Source organism: Ochotona princeps, chromosome 22, assembly GCF_030435755.1.
Source record: "Ochotona princeps isolate mOchPri1 chromosome 22, mOchPri1.hap1, whole genome shotgun sequence".
In the NCBI taxonomy this organism is placed as follows: domain Eukaryota; kingdom Metazoa; phylum Chordata; class Mammalia; order Lagomorpha; family Ochotonidae; genus Ochotona; species Ochotona princeps.
The window spans coordinates 31,771,263-31,786,745 of record NC_080853.1 but is presented as its reverse complement, the minus strand read 5'-3'; the positions used below and the strand labels follow the sequence as shown (position 1 = coordinate 31,786,745).

The window sequence follows — 15,483 nt, the reverse complement described above, 5'->3', positions numbered from 1 at the left end:
AAAAAAGGAACGAAGAAATGAAGGAAAGGAAGGCAGGCAGGCAAAGTTGTAGTGAGGAAGACAATACCACATTCTCTGAATTATATCTATGAACTACATTGAATCTACCCTTGGTATTAATATTGTATTAACATGGAAATAGAAAGTCTAGGAAGTGCAAGTGTAAGGATATCTTTGTTGCTGGTATTATATTTTTTGGCCTCTTTTTCCATGTGTTGATAGAATAACCAAACAAACAAAACAAAACAAACAAACAAAAAAACCAAGCAGGCAACCTCAGTAAGTCAGTTTGGGAAAAGTTACATTTGAGAACTCTGAAGAAGACCCAACATTAGATTCTCTTGCTTTACAGATACACTGCATGCATTAGAGCACTTCAAAATGCTCGTGGACAAGTGGCAGTATAATCTATATTTTGGGGCAAACTATTTTTTGAAATCCAAGTACAATTCTCATAATATGAATTTCCCATAACCATATCTTTTTTTTATTTGAGATACACAGAAGGAGGGAGAGAAAGAATGAGCCCTGCTCCACTGGTTCCCTCCCCAGATGCCTCAAATGGCTACATCAAAGCTGTGACCTGGCATTTCCACCTGCTCTCCCACTGTGACTCGTAATAATCACTACCATTCTCCTGGAAGTTTATGAGCAATCTGCATACCTCCTCACTCAGTAGGTCCTACCATTCCCTAGATTCATTTCACAGATGAGAAAACTGAGGCTTGAGAAAGTTAAACAGCTGAATGCAAGCAAGCCAATTCTGTGTCGCTATGTTGTTGTCAATCAAGAACACTTCACCCTGGACCTACTTCTCAGCTGCCAGTGTTCCAGCAAGCTCTGGCAGACCTGAGAAGAGGCACCACCTGCAAGTCAAACTCACCAGACCGCAAGCTGTGGGAGTGAGCACAATCAGTATGGACTCAATCACAGAGGGACATTGGCTAGTTCTACCAACGGACTCACCAACAGCAGCCCTTCCGGGTTGCACACATTGCAACCAAAGTAGACTCATTGGGTTAGATATTTATGGTTTTAATTTACTCAAATGCATGGTCCTCATATGGCCCCCACATTATTTTGAGGACATGGACTCTCTCTTGCCACCTAACAGGAACATAAAAGTAAGGGGCAGAAAAAAGTGTCTCTAAGCTTAGGATTCACAGATGGTCGCCCTTTATATCATAAAGCAAAAAATAAATAAAGCATGTTCTTAATTTACCTTTCCTCCCCAACTCCGTGACCGGTGCTGCTGGATAGAAGTGTAAGGTGCTGCAGCTGTTGTGGAAGTATCAGTGTGAATAGACTCCTACTGGGGGGTGGGGTGCTCCTGAAGGCATCCCATCCATCTGGGCTCAGGTAAGAGAAAGAGTATACGGCACTCAATCCAGGAAGAAAAAAATATGGGCAGACAGATTCTGTGCAGTCCCCAAGATCCTGGCTATTTCTTTGTAGAACCCTTTGGGCTACCACATTTCCGGACTGCCCCCAAGGTACATTCAGCCTTCCAAACTTACATCAACTACTAAGGACCACACTTTACTCTGGCTTTTGTGTCATTTTCTCATTTTTTTCATTACTATGGCCTCAGCGCTGATGCTTCAAATTCCCTTGATTAGCATCTGACGCTGACAAATGAACTCACATCTCGTGCTTAAATTCAGAGCAGACACACACGCATGGTTTGAGGAACAGCCATCACTTCTCCAGACTGGGCACCGAGGGTCCCTAGGCTTTTCAAGTTCACCCTCCAGCAAACTGACATCGCTTACAATGTCCACAAGAGTTTGTAACCGAGATCCTCGCCCTCACTCTGCCTACAGTAGAAGTTGTCTCCCTGTCTCTCTCCATTACAACCCACCACGCACACAAGACACACGGAGGCAAATAACAAAGAGAAACACAGCCGCACATAAGGCTCAGCTATTGCTTCTTCCAGTACACACCTGCCCAAAGACAAAAACCATATGGGAACCCTGCCCTATCAATATGTCCAACACTCCCTGGGAGAAGCCAGAGCCTGGCAGACCAGGCGTGCGCCTCTGTATACACAAAGAACCGGTGCGGGGCTGGCTAGCGGCTCAGGGTACCAGTGCGCTCCTAGGGCTGGTCTCCCGGTTTCTCTCCCCTATGCCCTCCCGCCCAGCATTAATGAACTACCCTTTATTTGACCCACGGAAAGCTCCAGGGTGGGGGAGGTAAAGCATGTGCAGGGGATTGGGGGTGGGCGGTCCTCGGACCCCTCCCCTCCACGCAGCCGGTGGATCCCTATCCTTTGGCACCTTCTCGGAGATGCACAATCGCGCTGTCACAGAGGTTCGCTTTGCATCCTTTCCCCGGGCAAGGCAGGATGGCCCGGGTACCAGCTGTGCGTATCCCCGCCAGCGCCCCTCCTCGCGCCGTTCTCCACCCGGGCAGCCCTGCCAGGCGCGTCTGCTTACCTGGCGGCCGGCTGTCAGCGAAGCAGAGGTGCCTCATTCCCATCTCCGCAGCAGCTCCATCGCTCTGAGCGCCATGTTCCCGGTCTCCCCGAGCGCACGCTGGGGAACTACTACGGGCTGGGTAGGGGCGAGGGGGGCGGGGGCCGGACGAAGAGGGTGGGAGGCAGAGGCAAGGCTTTATACTCTCCACCCGAACCTCCCCCAGCTACTGAGCATGCCCAGCTGCCGGGTTTGGCTCCCAGGAAGGCTATCCACGAGCGCACGCAGCTGCTCCGGGTTTTCGCTGCAGCCGGCTGGAAGCCGACCGTGGCCGCTGCGGGAGGTAGGGCAGGGGTTGGGGGTGCGGAAAGAGGGGAGTGTCTGCACTGGAGAGCTGGAGAGGGCAGCCAATCCAATCCTACTTTCATTGGCTTTCCCCCGCGGGGGCAACTCCTGCACGCCCCTCCCACACTCAGGAGGTTTGCAGAAATGCTGGGCAGGTCCATTGCAGGGCTGAGCTTAGCTTTAGAGACCCAAAGAGCTGGGGAGGAGGAGGAGGGGTTGAGCGACAGATCCGTAAACCGCTTCCCGGCCACCACCTGGACCGGCGTTTTCTTCAACTTCAATGTGCCAGCGAATTACACTGCAGGTTCCAGTTCACTTGGCGGAGGCAGAAGGATCTGCAAGCCCAACAACTTCGCAGGTGATGTTAATGCCGCTGATCCTCCCAGCACAGCAGCGAGCATCTACAGCACCTGCCTGTGACCTCCGACTGGCCAGTGCTTCAGTCAGCCGCCCAGCCCTGCCCTCCTGAGTCCACAGCAGGGGCCCTTCTTGCCTTCAGGTGGCTGAGGACTCCAGTGTCCCTGGGGTTGCCAGATCTCTTCTGAAAGCAATCTCTTTGGCAGGGTTGGGCTTTGCACCCCCAGCCCAAATTGGCTACTTTCTGTTTAGGGGCAGGTGGTTCTGGTCTCTTACAGGCTCACTTTGCTGATGAGTTAGTAAACTGCTCCACTCATCCAAACCAGTCAGGCTTGGCTTATCCACTTGCCTTTCCTAGGCTGCGACAAAACAGCATGGACGAGAGAATGTCCATTTATCATGTTTAATGACAAAGCTGGCTTTGACCAGTAGGAAGCTCAACAGGGTATGATGATTGAAGGGCATTTTGGTCCAGGACATGACAGCTCTTTCAGCTCATTGATAGCAGGGCGGAAGATTAAATGAGCTTATGGTTCAACTTGGATCCCCCAGTTGTTACTCCCCCGGCCCCAAATCAAGGAAGGCTCCTAGAATTCTCAACAATATTTGCTGCTCAGTCGAAGGTAAGGGAAAAACACAGACCAGTCACAGAAGATCTCACAGCCTTGCCTGTCCTCTATCACTTCTGCAGCACACCTGGGAGCTGGTGCGCACATTATCTAATTACCATAACTAGCTAGCAGCTTGCAAAATAACAGGCTACACAAGTGCTTTTCTTCCCCAGCATTTGCTAAGTGTAAGAGAGAACCATGTCCAAGTTGGTCAGGCTCTATTTTTCCAATAAAAGGGTGGGATATTTAAATTCATCGCTTTGTTCTTTCAAAGTTGCATATGTAGTTGCGACTTCCCAACCTACCATCCTCATTGCCACACCCATAATTATTTGCATAAGCATCTCCGTTGTGCTCATGCAAATGCAAGAGCTGACAACCACTGCAATATGGTTTATTTGTGATTGGATGATATCAGTTAGAATTGTGAATTGAAATACTGAAGCTTAAATCTTGATGTATAACTGTGATATTTGTGCAGTGGGTACTATTGATCCCATAGGAGGGCTATGGTTCATTTCAGAAGTATGTAAGGTAGAAAATTATTATTCCTTGGTAATACTGCATTACAAAAAGTCCTAAGGATTTTCCTCCTATATAGTGTCCTTTCTGAACAACTGAGCAGGCACAATGCTGAGTAAGAACCAACACCTGTGTGAGAGAGATCCAGGAAGCTAGAATAGGAAACTGTAGAAGCCAGGGTGTGCCTCGGGTCAATGGTAGGCTTGGCTAGCCCCTCAGGTGGCTTGCATAGCCCTCACGGCTTTCCCCTCCCCCAGCCATCCTTCTGTGTGACTGCTCCTGGCAGGGCCATGAACTTGACCCAGGCAGCCCTCTAAAGCTATGGCAATGCCTTCTGTCAGCAGCAGTCCTTACAACAACAGTGAGTCATTCAGTCAGGAGAGATCTGAGCAAGACATTTCATTTGTCCATGGCAATCGTGCATGCATTGAACACAACTCTGAATACACCAGGTATTCAGTGGTTTACTGATTAGTCAGAGAGATCTAAAAAGTTTGTTTTTAAATAAACGCTCTCTGACTCAGAAATTTGAAAGTAGGGGAAAAAACAGTAATCAATATTTACAGTCTATATTTTGGCATCTGGATCCTGTGTGTGTGTGCGGTTTGATCATGGTATACACATGGTATACATGTATACACAGATTCTTCCTCTACTACTTCAAACATGGTCTCTGTTGGCAAAATCTGTAATTTCAGGTAGAAAAAAATTATTCTGAGATAGTAATTAGAAGTGTATTTTCAATAAAGTAGCACTATCAATTCATCAGAATTTCATGAGAAACTATTCTCAACCTAAGTATTTAACATCAAAAATTGTGAAAAGATACAGTAGTGAGCTTAGTAGACTGGAGGTGGGAATTGTCCAGACAGCCAATGGTATAAAAATTTAGATTTCCCTAACTGACTCTCTTTGTTCTCATAGATGCTAGTCAGCAGTAAGAAGCTGGCATCCCCGAAATGAGTCGCAGTTGCAATGGAACCAAATGGATTCTGGAAACGAATAGGACATTTGCTAAAATAGCAATGGCAGGGGGAGGAAATGAATGCTTCAAGAAACATAAACAAAACAGCAAATGAAGAATATGCATGTGAAAAATTACTCCCAGAAGCGGAAGGAAGGCTCAAATATTATCCCCCAGATTCAAAGAAATTAAAGACAATATAATCTACTTGTTATAAGCACCATCAGGGAAACACTAGGATTTAAATAAGAAATAATCATACTAAAATGGAGAGAAACCGACAGAGCTGGAGTAAAATCATTAAGCCACTCAAAAAAAAAAAAAAAAACAAATAGGAAAGATGTCTGGCCTGGCGGTTAGGACACAAGTCAGTGCGTACGTAGCAGGGCATGAAGTCCGGGCTCTTGGCATTGGGCAGGCCTCGCCTGGGCTGCTGTGGGTATTTGGGGAGTAAACACCAAATGGAAGTGTTCTCTCTGCCATTCTCCCTCTGTTGCTCTGCCTTTCAAATTAATTAATAAAGAAAAAGAAATCTTTTTTTTTTAATTATCCTTAAACCTGCAATTGTTTTGTGTGAAAATGGACTCAGTTCTGAATAACTAACCCGAACATGTACTGCGGGGAGGTCGGAGAACCTCAAAGGCAGATAATGTTTGGTATAATCTGGCAGAAAAGGCAATGTTCTTATTTTTAAAAAGAGAGGAAAAGATCAAACTACGTTTAGATTTCTTCACAGCCTCAAGCAGTCCAGTTGAAGCGTTCTGGAATGTCTTTCCCATGGCTAGTCTTCAGATTTTCACGGCAACAGCCAATTGTTCTCAAAAAATACTATTAGTCAGGACTTACAGCAGACAAAAACCTTTACAAAATTTTATTTCATCATGAAATTCACACTACAAATAGATACTTTAAAAAAAGCAAATCTCTGTGGTCAAGTGCTGTGTTAGTGGTGAGCATACCCACCTGATCTATAAGACCAAAAATCTGTGAGGTTTCAGAACACAGCACAGATATTCTCAACCTTGGCAATGTAAATATTATTGTGTAACCCACTAAAATCAATAGGTTGTAAGAAGGCAGTTGTGACTGGTTTCTTTGCCTTAAAAGATTGATTTTATTTATTTGAAAGGCAGAGTTCCAGAAAGAGAGAAAGATATGGAGATCTTGCATCTGCTGGCTCACACCCTAAGTATCTGCAAAAGCCTAGGCTGGGCGAAGCTGACGCCAGGACTGAAGAGTTGGTCCAACCCCAAGCACATGGGCCATTTTGCATTGCTTTCCCAGCAGAGCAGATGGGAGTCAAACTGTTCCCGTGTGGAAAGCCGTCACTGCATATCGTGGCTTAACTTGAGTGCCACAGCACTGGCCCCATGAAGAGGTTTTAAGCACAATGATTTTCCTTAGCAAGAGATCAATGTATATTATTAAAGTTGAAATATTAAAATAAATAAATCTACCTCCAATTGCATAATGCTATTTCTTAGTTCCTTTTTCTTATCTGTAAGGAGACATTTTGCAAATTTACTTGCTTGCTCTTCAAAAGAATTTTTTTTTGAAGTTTGGAAATTAGTGCAGGAAAAGTTAACTTCTTTTTGATTCATTTAATTTAAATAAAATTAAAGTATAATTGAGTTTTAAAGTAGTATGTGCGTATGGTCCATATATTCAAGAGCATTTTGGTCAATTCATGCTAATTGTAATAACTTCACATTTTTAAATCTCTGTACAAGAAGATTTATGGACTGCAGTAGCTGAGCAACAATTTTGATGGGAAGAATTGTGATGGATCATTTATTGTATAAGATTGTTTGACATTTTTAAAATGTCTGTTTTTTGAAATGAATCATGCTTTCAAAATATCTCAAAATATTATTTCTTATGACTTTTAACACTAGAAGATGTGATATGGAATGAAAATAGATAATTAAAATAAGCTTGAATAAAAATGATTCATTTAGATTAAAAATAATGAGAATTCACAAGTTACTAGAAACAGTAATGAAATAGTGGACATAACCACAGCTCTAAAATGGAATAAGAATTAATATTACTGACACAATCTCCATCAAATTTAAAAAAATACTTTCTATATCTTCTGATAAGGCCAGGATTACACTAATATCCAAACAAACAAACAAAAACCTCAGTAGGGTTAGGGTTAGGGTTAGGTTTTTTGCAGTAGCTTGTAGTTAGGAAACTACAAAGATATGTCTTATCAGTTTAGTCCCCAAAATCCTCAAATTGAATGGATGATTGAATTATCTTCGTTTAATATTGTTTTTTTAAAAAAGAAATCCAAGATTATTGTCAAGTGATGTTTATCACAAAAATATAGGACCGGTTTGATATTAAAAGTTAATTCGCACAGTGTGTTAACTGCAGTGTGAGACGCTTGCATCCCACAGCAGAGTGCCTGATCCTCATCTCAGTTACACACTTCTGAACCAACTTCCTGGTAATGTGCCTTGGAGGCAGCAGATAGCAACCCAAATAGCTTGAGTCCCTACAGCCCATGTGGGAGACCCTACAGCCCACGTGGGAGTTCTTGGCTCCTGCTGTGGGCATTTTGAGAAGTGAGTCAATCTTTGACTCTGTTGCTCTGTCACACAAATTCACTAACTTTTTTGAAAAAAAGGTGGCTTGCCTTTTTTAAATGTCTACATTTATTTTCATCTATTCAATTGACTAAATATAAACTCTTAAGTATGTGTATAATCATATCAATAGAAACAGATAAATTATTTCCTGAAATCCAACACACTTGCATGAATAAAAATTTTCAGAAAATTAGGAACAAAGAAAAATTACCTAGATTTGATTTTAAAAAAAGTTTGCAAAACTCCCAGTTAGGTGTTGGTGTGGTAGTGCAGAAAGCTAACTCCCCTCCCTGTGATGCCAGCATCCCATATGGGTGCTGGCCTGTGTCCCACCTGCTCCACTTTTGATCCAGCTCCTTGCTAATGGCCTGGGAAAGCAGCGGAGAATGACATCCTTCTGTAAAATCTACCTTTAGACTGAAAATAAATAAATCCTTAAAAAAATTCTCACTAGACCCAGCATGAATAAAAAAAACTCAAAAATACATTCTTGATTGTAAGACGTGAAGACATAAAGAGAAAGAAAAGAGCAGAAACACTTTGAAACATTTGAATGGAAAAGCATTTCATGGATATATGATTGATTAAAGAATTTCAATTTGAAATGATTTAAAAAAATTCTGAAACTGAAGAATTATAATTAAAAGGAAAGAGTACTCAATACCATTGAGTGATACACTTAAAATAGTTAATATTCTAAATTTTTGTTGTCTTTACATTTTGACACCAAAAAAGTAAACCAAAAAAAAAAAAAAAGGTGGACCTCAACCTAAATTTCATACCATTAACCCCAAATATTAACCCCAGTGGACTGTGGACTAAAATACATAGCATAAAACTGTAGAACTTTTGGAGAAAAAAAAAATAGAAGAAAATCTTCAGGATCTGGGCCTGGCAAATAGCTGGTAAAATAAATAAAACTGTGGTCTATAAAAGGAAAGATTGATAAATTAGGTTAAAATGGAAACTGTATTGTTTGTTTGTTTGTGAAAGCTTGTGTGGAGGATAAACACGCAAGCTGTACAGTAGGAGAACATATTTGTAAGCAGGATAAGCAAAGAACTCAAACTCAGCAGTAAAAAGTAAATAATTCAAACAGAAAGTGGTCAGGACGTACATAAGAGCCATTTCACAAAATACAATGATGATACATAAAAGAGAAGATAAGCACACAAAAATATACCCAGCACCATGAAACATTATCAATGTTCAAATTGAAACCACAAAGAGATATCATTAGGCACCTATCAGATTGACCAAAATAAAAAACGATGACTACAATGCTGGTGAAGTTGGTAAGAAACTGGATGACTTGTATGTTGCTAGTGACAATTTGAAGTGAGTTAGCCATTAAAAAAAAAGTTTGTTGGGTTTTTCTGAAGCTAATTATTTTTTACCATATCCAGAAATTGCATTCCTGAACATTCTTAGGAAATGAAAGCTGTGGTACGCTAACACTCATACACTGAGCTCCTATCTCCCAACACAATGGTACAAGGAAGCATGGAGTTAGATGAGACCCTGACAGAACAGCCCCCATGGGTAGAATTTGTGCCTTTATATGAATCCGGAGACAGCCTGCTTGCCCTTCCCTCTGAGCAGGTAAGAAAATGATTGTGTGAGGGGAAGTGCAGCTGTCACAGGATTCTGAATCTGCCAGCATTTGATCTAGGATTTCCCAGCCTCCAAAACTGCATGAAATAAATTTTGGCATTTTGTTATTTCAACCCCAAACAAAGACAAGCACTCATCCCGGAAAAACAAAAATTCAGCTTCACACAATTTATGAAAAATGTCATAAAGCCAAAGGCTGCAGACAGCCTAGGTATTCATTAGTAGGTTAATGGTTAAAGAAATTATAATATACACACACTATGGAATACTACTCAGCAATAAAAAGAAACATTAGTGATACAGGCAACAACTTAAATGACTATATAGGGAATTCAGCTTAGTGGGAAAAAATCCTAAATGGTTATGAAATGTACATATGCATTTATATAACATTTAGAAATGACAACATTTTAGAAATGCTGAACAGATTAGTGGCTGCCAAGAGTTAAGGAGGAAGTGAGATGTGGGTGTGGTTATAAAAGAACAACAGGATTCTTATGCTGATGGTACTATTTGTATCTGCACGAATCTACATATGTGATGTCATTGTGTAGAACTAAATAGAAATGAGCAAGTAAAGTGGGAGAGGTCTAAATGAGATCAGTGAAATGTGTCAACGTGTCAGTATCGCAGTTACAATGCATTGCAGCTTTGCAAGAGGCTGAGAAAAATAAAGAATAGACACCTGTCTGTCATTGCTTACAACTATATGTGAATCTATAATTATCTCAATAAAATTTCAATCAACAAATAATTCACATATTTTTAGCTCACCAATATTTACAGAACACTCCTTGGGATAATGGAAATGTGTGTGTGTGTGTGTAGCCCAGTATAGCTGCTAAGCCCTCAAAATGTGGCTAATGAGAGTAAGAAAATTAATTTCAAATTTTAAGTCTGGTCACAGGTAGTTAATGGCTCCCATGTTGAGCAGCACAATCCTGTATATCAGTCATAAGAGAGCACTAAGAACCCTAAAATGAACATTTGTCTTCCAAAAGCTCAAAACCCAGTTGAAGGAGACTAACAAAAATATCATTATTACAGGTTGTTTGTACAGTAAGAGTGCCCCCAGGCATTTGACAGCAATGACCAATAATAGCGGACGTAGCTGGGATCCCAGAGGTTGTGAGGAAGTTCTTCCAGGATGAAATGCCCTTGGTCTGATTCCTCGGGATAGTCAAGGTAGGCTAGGCAAGTTGAGGAATACTGTCCCAGTTAAAGGGAAGGGAAATTAAAAGACACACTGAAGCAAGATGGCATTCAGTAAAAAGAAATGTCTGGAGAGCTAACACAGGACCAGAGAGTATGAAAGATCGGAGAGAGGCTCCATGGGGCAGGGCTCAGACACATGTCCTAGCACACAAATTGCATCATGACATAGATTCACCTCTTTAAAAGAATACAATTCAAATGGATTTGGGTAGAGCATGACTAAAAGGTAGAGGAGTACAGATATAGCCTCTGAGAAGGGCTCAAATATGACACAGCAAGTAGGTATAAGAAGGAGAAAATGTAATCTCTTCAGAAAGTTCCTGCGGGGCTGGTGTTGTGGCGTACCGGGTAAAATCGCCGCCTGTAACTGAGCATCCCAGTTGGCACCAGTTTGAGATCTGGCTGCTCCACTTCTGACTCAGCTGCCTATACCAATGTCCCTGAGAAAGAAGGAAAACGATACAAGTGCTTGGGCCTAACTGGAGGAAGCTCCAGGTTCCAGGTTTTAGCCTGGTCAGTCCTGACCATTGTGACCATTTGGGGAAGGAATCAGCAGATGGAAGATCTCTGTTATCTCCCTGTCTGTGTGATTCTGATTTTCAAGTAAATAAGTGTTTTTTGTTTTTTGGTTTTTTTTTTTTAGTTCATGCAAAAGCATTTCATGAAAAACCAGTACGGATTTTGAACTGCTTGTGACAAACTTCTCATTTAATTCCATTTTCCCATGAAGTTTTCAAATGTCCTCATATAAACACCACTTAAACAAGTAGGATTAGAAACATGTTATACGTAAATAGTTATAGGTGATGAAGGGTGACAAGCAATTATGATGGTTTCCAAGCATCTGGGATAACTTTGTGGATGGAAATGCAATTGAAGGGATATTTAATGAAAGAGCAGAAAACACGGAGCTTAATTTTTCTAATGTGCTTAGATTGAAGAACCTGAAAAATCCTCAAGTGTTGGACATATCAAGTAGCTGGTAGGGGCTGGAAAAGCAAGTGGAAGACATATAAGTTCAGATGTCCATTGAAACCATAGGTAGACATGAGATTGTTCAGGAAAACCATGTCACGTGAACACAGCCAAAGGATGTAACATAGTCAAATAATATGAGGGATGGGAATAGAAAGAAGTAGCCACACAGGATCCTGGGAAAATGCCCAGAGTCATTAAGAGGAAAATTAGGAGCAGGGTTAGAAAAGGCACATTGGGGAAGACAAGAAGGTAACACAATGATGCAGCAAGCTAATGCCCTATTGCACTGGCATCCCATATGGGCACCTGTTCATGCTCTGGCTGCTCCATTTGCAATCCAGCTCTCTGTTTATGGTCACAGAAAGCAGCGCAGGATGGTCCAAGTCCTTGGGACCATGCATCCACATGAAAGACTGAGAAGAAACTCATGGCTCCCAGCTTCTATCATCTAAGCTTTGATCATTCAGTCTACTTGGGGAGTGAAGGACTTCTCTCCATCTCCTCTCTCTGTGTGAGATCTGCCTTTCAAATAAATTTTAAAAAATAAATCTTTTTTTTTTAAAGGAAAAGGTAAATGGGGCACCAGCTTTCTTAAGGAAGAAAGAATTAACATTGACAAATAATAAATGTCCTTATTAAATTTTTTTGGTCTGAAGAAAACAAATGAAAACATTTGATATCAACATAGGAAACAGGCAGACATGAAAAGAGCAAGATGAGGTAAAAAAAACACACAAATACATCTGAGAATTTCAATTATAAAAATGGTGACATTATCATTTGGTGGAGAAAAGATGAATTTTGGTGCATAAATTATAAGGTTCTGTAGAATTGAGCTGTAAGTGTCAATGGGCTTAAGCAACAGTAAATTATACTTCATCCAATTTGGTGAGCTCTTCTGTCTTTCTGATAGAGCAGACCATGTAACTTTAATGCCATGGACTTCAGAGAGAATCTGTGAAATTTACATGAAATCCCCTTAAAAGATTTTAGGTCAAACATCACTCCACAGAAAGCTGAAGGATTCTGAGTAAGATTGGAAGATTGTGGAAAATTGAAACTCTCACTGCTTCATAGTATAGCTTATAAATATAAGGTATGCTATCCCAGTAATCAGGCCTTTCATTTAGGTAGTCACTAACATAGAACTCTGTGTAGCTGTCTCTACCCTGCTGAAATCCGAGCATGCTGGTGAATATCAGTACCAGTTTTCTTTCTTAGTTTTTTTTTTCTAAGAAGAAAAACATCATCACCACCACATGTAAAACCTGTTTCTTAATGCATTTCTAAGCCATCATTTGATTTTGAGTTTGACCAATGGAAAATAAAGTACAATCTCTTTCAGGAATGGTATATCCATAGTATCTTTTTTATTGTCCCTGAGCCATGCCCAGGTGATCAAAAGATTATGATTCACTTGTCATTTAGTAAAGCTGTGAGCCTGGAGCTCAGCTCACTCTTTGCCGTAGCTTTTTTTTTTTTTCACAGACCTAGGTATTCAGAGAGGATCAGAGAGTTGATTGAGATGTGAAGATGTCACCATGTGCTCATAACATTAATAACAACAAAAACACAAAACAGGATCTCATTCCCATTAGACTCAATAGGTCCTTTTCTTGGCTTGCGTTTTTATTTAAAGCATATTTACACTTTAGATGACATCTAAGGCCTCATTTGCTTTTAGAAGGAAATTTAATGGGCTCCTCATATTCTGGAAAATCCAGCCCTGTCTTAATGAAGATCAAGGACGGATCTGTACAAAGAAAATAGAGGAGTGACTTGTGTGCTGTTTTCTACAACTGTTATTGTGAGTTAAGCAGAAGCTATCAGAAGTAGCAAAGCAGCCATCGTAACAGAATAGAGTGGGGAATCTAGGTAACAGGTACAAACATTTATTTTTGTAGTAAGAGTCAATAACATATTATTAGAAAATATCTAAGGGTAATAAGAGCATTCAATTAGTTTTAGGAATATGATCCATAAAATAATGAAATTGAAATGTATGACAGGAGTGGGTCTTTACAGTAGGAATGAGCATGTTTGGGCCTGAGTAATATTTAGCACTTATGTGACCTTGAGCATCTAATTATGTTTTCTAAGTTCGGTTCTCATCTACAAAACACAGATGTGAGCTACCCTTTTTCCATGAAATTGTTACATGTTTTAATTTTTTATACTTTACTTTCTTAAAAGAAAAACAAACACAGACAGCTAAGGCAGAGATCTTTCATCCAGTGCTCCGCCCCTAATTTTTGATAGTAAATGGTTGGAGCAATGACAGGCCAAATGTAGGAGTCAGGAATCCAGATCAGGTCTTCCTCAGGGGTGGCAGGAATCCCAGTCCTGGAACCACCACCTGCTGCTACTCAGGGTCAGTGTCAGCAGAAACTGGAATCCAGAGTCAGGACCTGAACCTTGCCATCCTGGTGTGAAATATGGATGTCCAGGTATTTCACACAGTAGATGACCTTTAGCTCTCAGCAGCTTCAGGAATGGCCTCAACCATGAAGAACAGCCCTGACCCCGATCACAGGACTCCGGGTGTTTGCAGCCTACCTGCAAAGACTGCTGGGTGCAAAGATAGCAAGGCTTGAGCAGCTCAGCTTAACTTTCTGCAGTGTGAAGGATCATGCCAGCTCCAGGGTTCTCTGTGAATTTGCCAGGGTTGGGGGCTGGGACAACATCCCTCTAACCCTCTTCTTGTGCGCACTGACTCCTCTTCAGACTTAAGTGCTGTGTTCCAAAGACCCTCTTTAATCACCAAGAACTGAACTGTATTAGGGCCTGTTTCCCAGATAATGCAGCCTGCTATATTTGAAAAATGTCACTCTGAAAACCAGATTTAATTATGTTCTCCTTCATCCTAAAAACCTTATTAGGCCTTCATTGATTACAGATTCTTTTTCATGGAAGTTAAGACTTTTCATGATTCTTTGCTGCCTCATTTATCCAAATACACTTTTTATGAAGTCCAGGCAAGCTGGACCAAGCCTATTTTCTGTTTAACTGTTTCCTTGGTGGAAAGCCTTTGCTTTAGCACTCCCCTGATATCAGCGTACAGATCCTTTCCTTGTAAAATCATATTGTTGAATAAATGACCCTTTGAGGTACTGCCTTGACAGTGTTTACTCAATTGGCTAATCCTCCCCCTTCAAGTTCCACGATCCTATATGGGTGCCAGTTTGCGCCCCAGCTGCTCCACTCCCATCCAGCTCCCTGTTTACAGCCTGGGAAAACAGCAGCAGAGGATCGCCTGAAATCTTGGGACCCTGCACCCATACTGGAGATCTGGAAGAAGCTCCTGGCTCCCAGCTTTGCACGAACTCACCTCCAGTCATGGCAGCCACTTGGGACTCTCTGTTTCTCCTTCTCTCTATAAATTTGTCTTTCCAAAATAAGTAAATAAATCTTTGATCACAGCAGTTACATAAAGCATCTATTGGTTTAGTCGATGGTACCAAAGCAATTATCTATTTTAAAACTTGTGCTGTTGGAAGACCCTCATAGATGCTATCAGTCAAATCATTGGTCCCTTTCATTGTACAGATAGGAAAAGTGGAGGTTAAAAAAGTCATTTAAAGTCAGATAATTAATCAGTAGTAAAACAGCTACAACTCAGATCTATTGGCTTTTTATAGCACATACATTTTAACTCTCAATTTTAAAACCAAAGACATAATATAAAAACATCTGAAGTTATTCTGTATGGTACTATAGACATACACCATGACAAATTTATCCAAAATTATAGCATATACAGACCAAAAACGAGCCTCAAGATAAAATGTGAGCCTTGTGTTGTTATACATAGTCTGATTTGGTGAAGGCTATTGACAATGAAGAAGGTTATGCCTGTTAGT

The 15,483-nt window shown here is 41.2% G+C and overlaps 1 protein-coding gene across 1 annotated transcript in view; it reads right to left on the bottom strand.

Moving 5' to 3' along the window:
• Positions 1–2,758, bottom strand: part of PAK5 (p21 (RAC1) activated kinase 5) — a 240,972-nt gene extending 238,214 nt beyond the window's left edge. Inside the window, exon 1 of the mRNA XM_058679546.1 lies at positions 2,442–2,758. The gene's annotated coding sequence lies outside the window, so the exon portion shown is untranslated. The remainder of the gene's footprint in view (positions 1–2,441) is intronic.
• Positions 2,759–15,483: the final 12,725 nt, after the last annotated feature.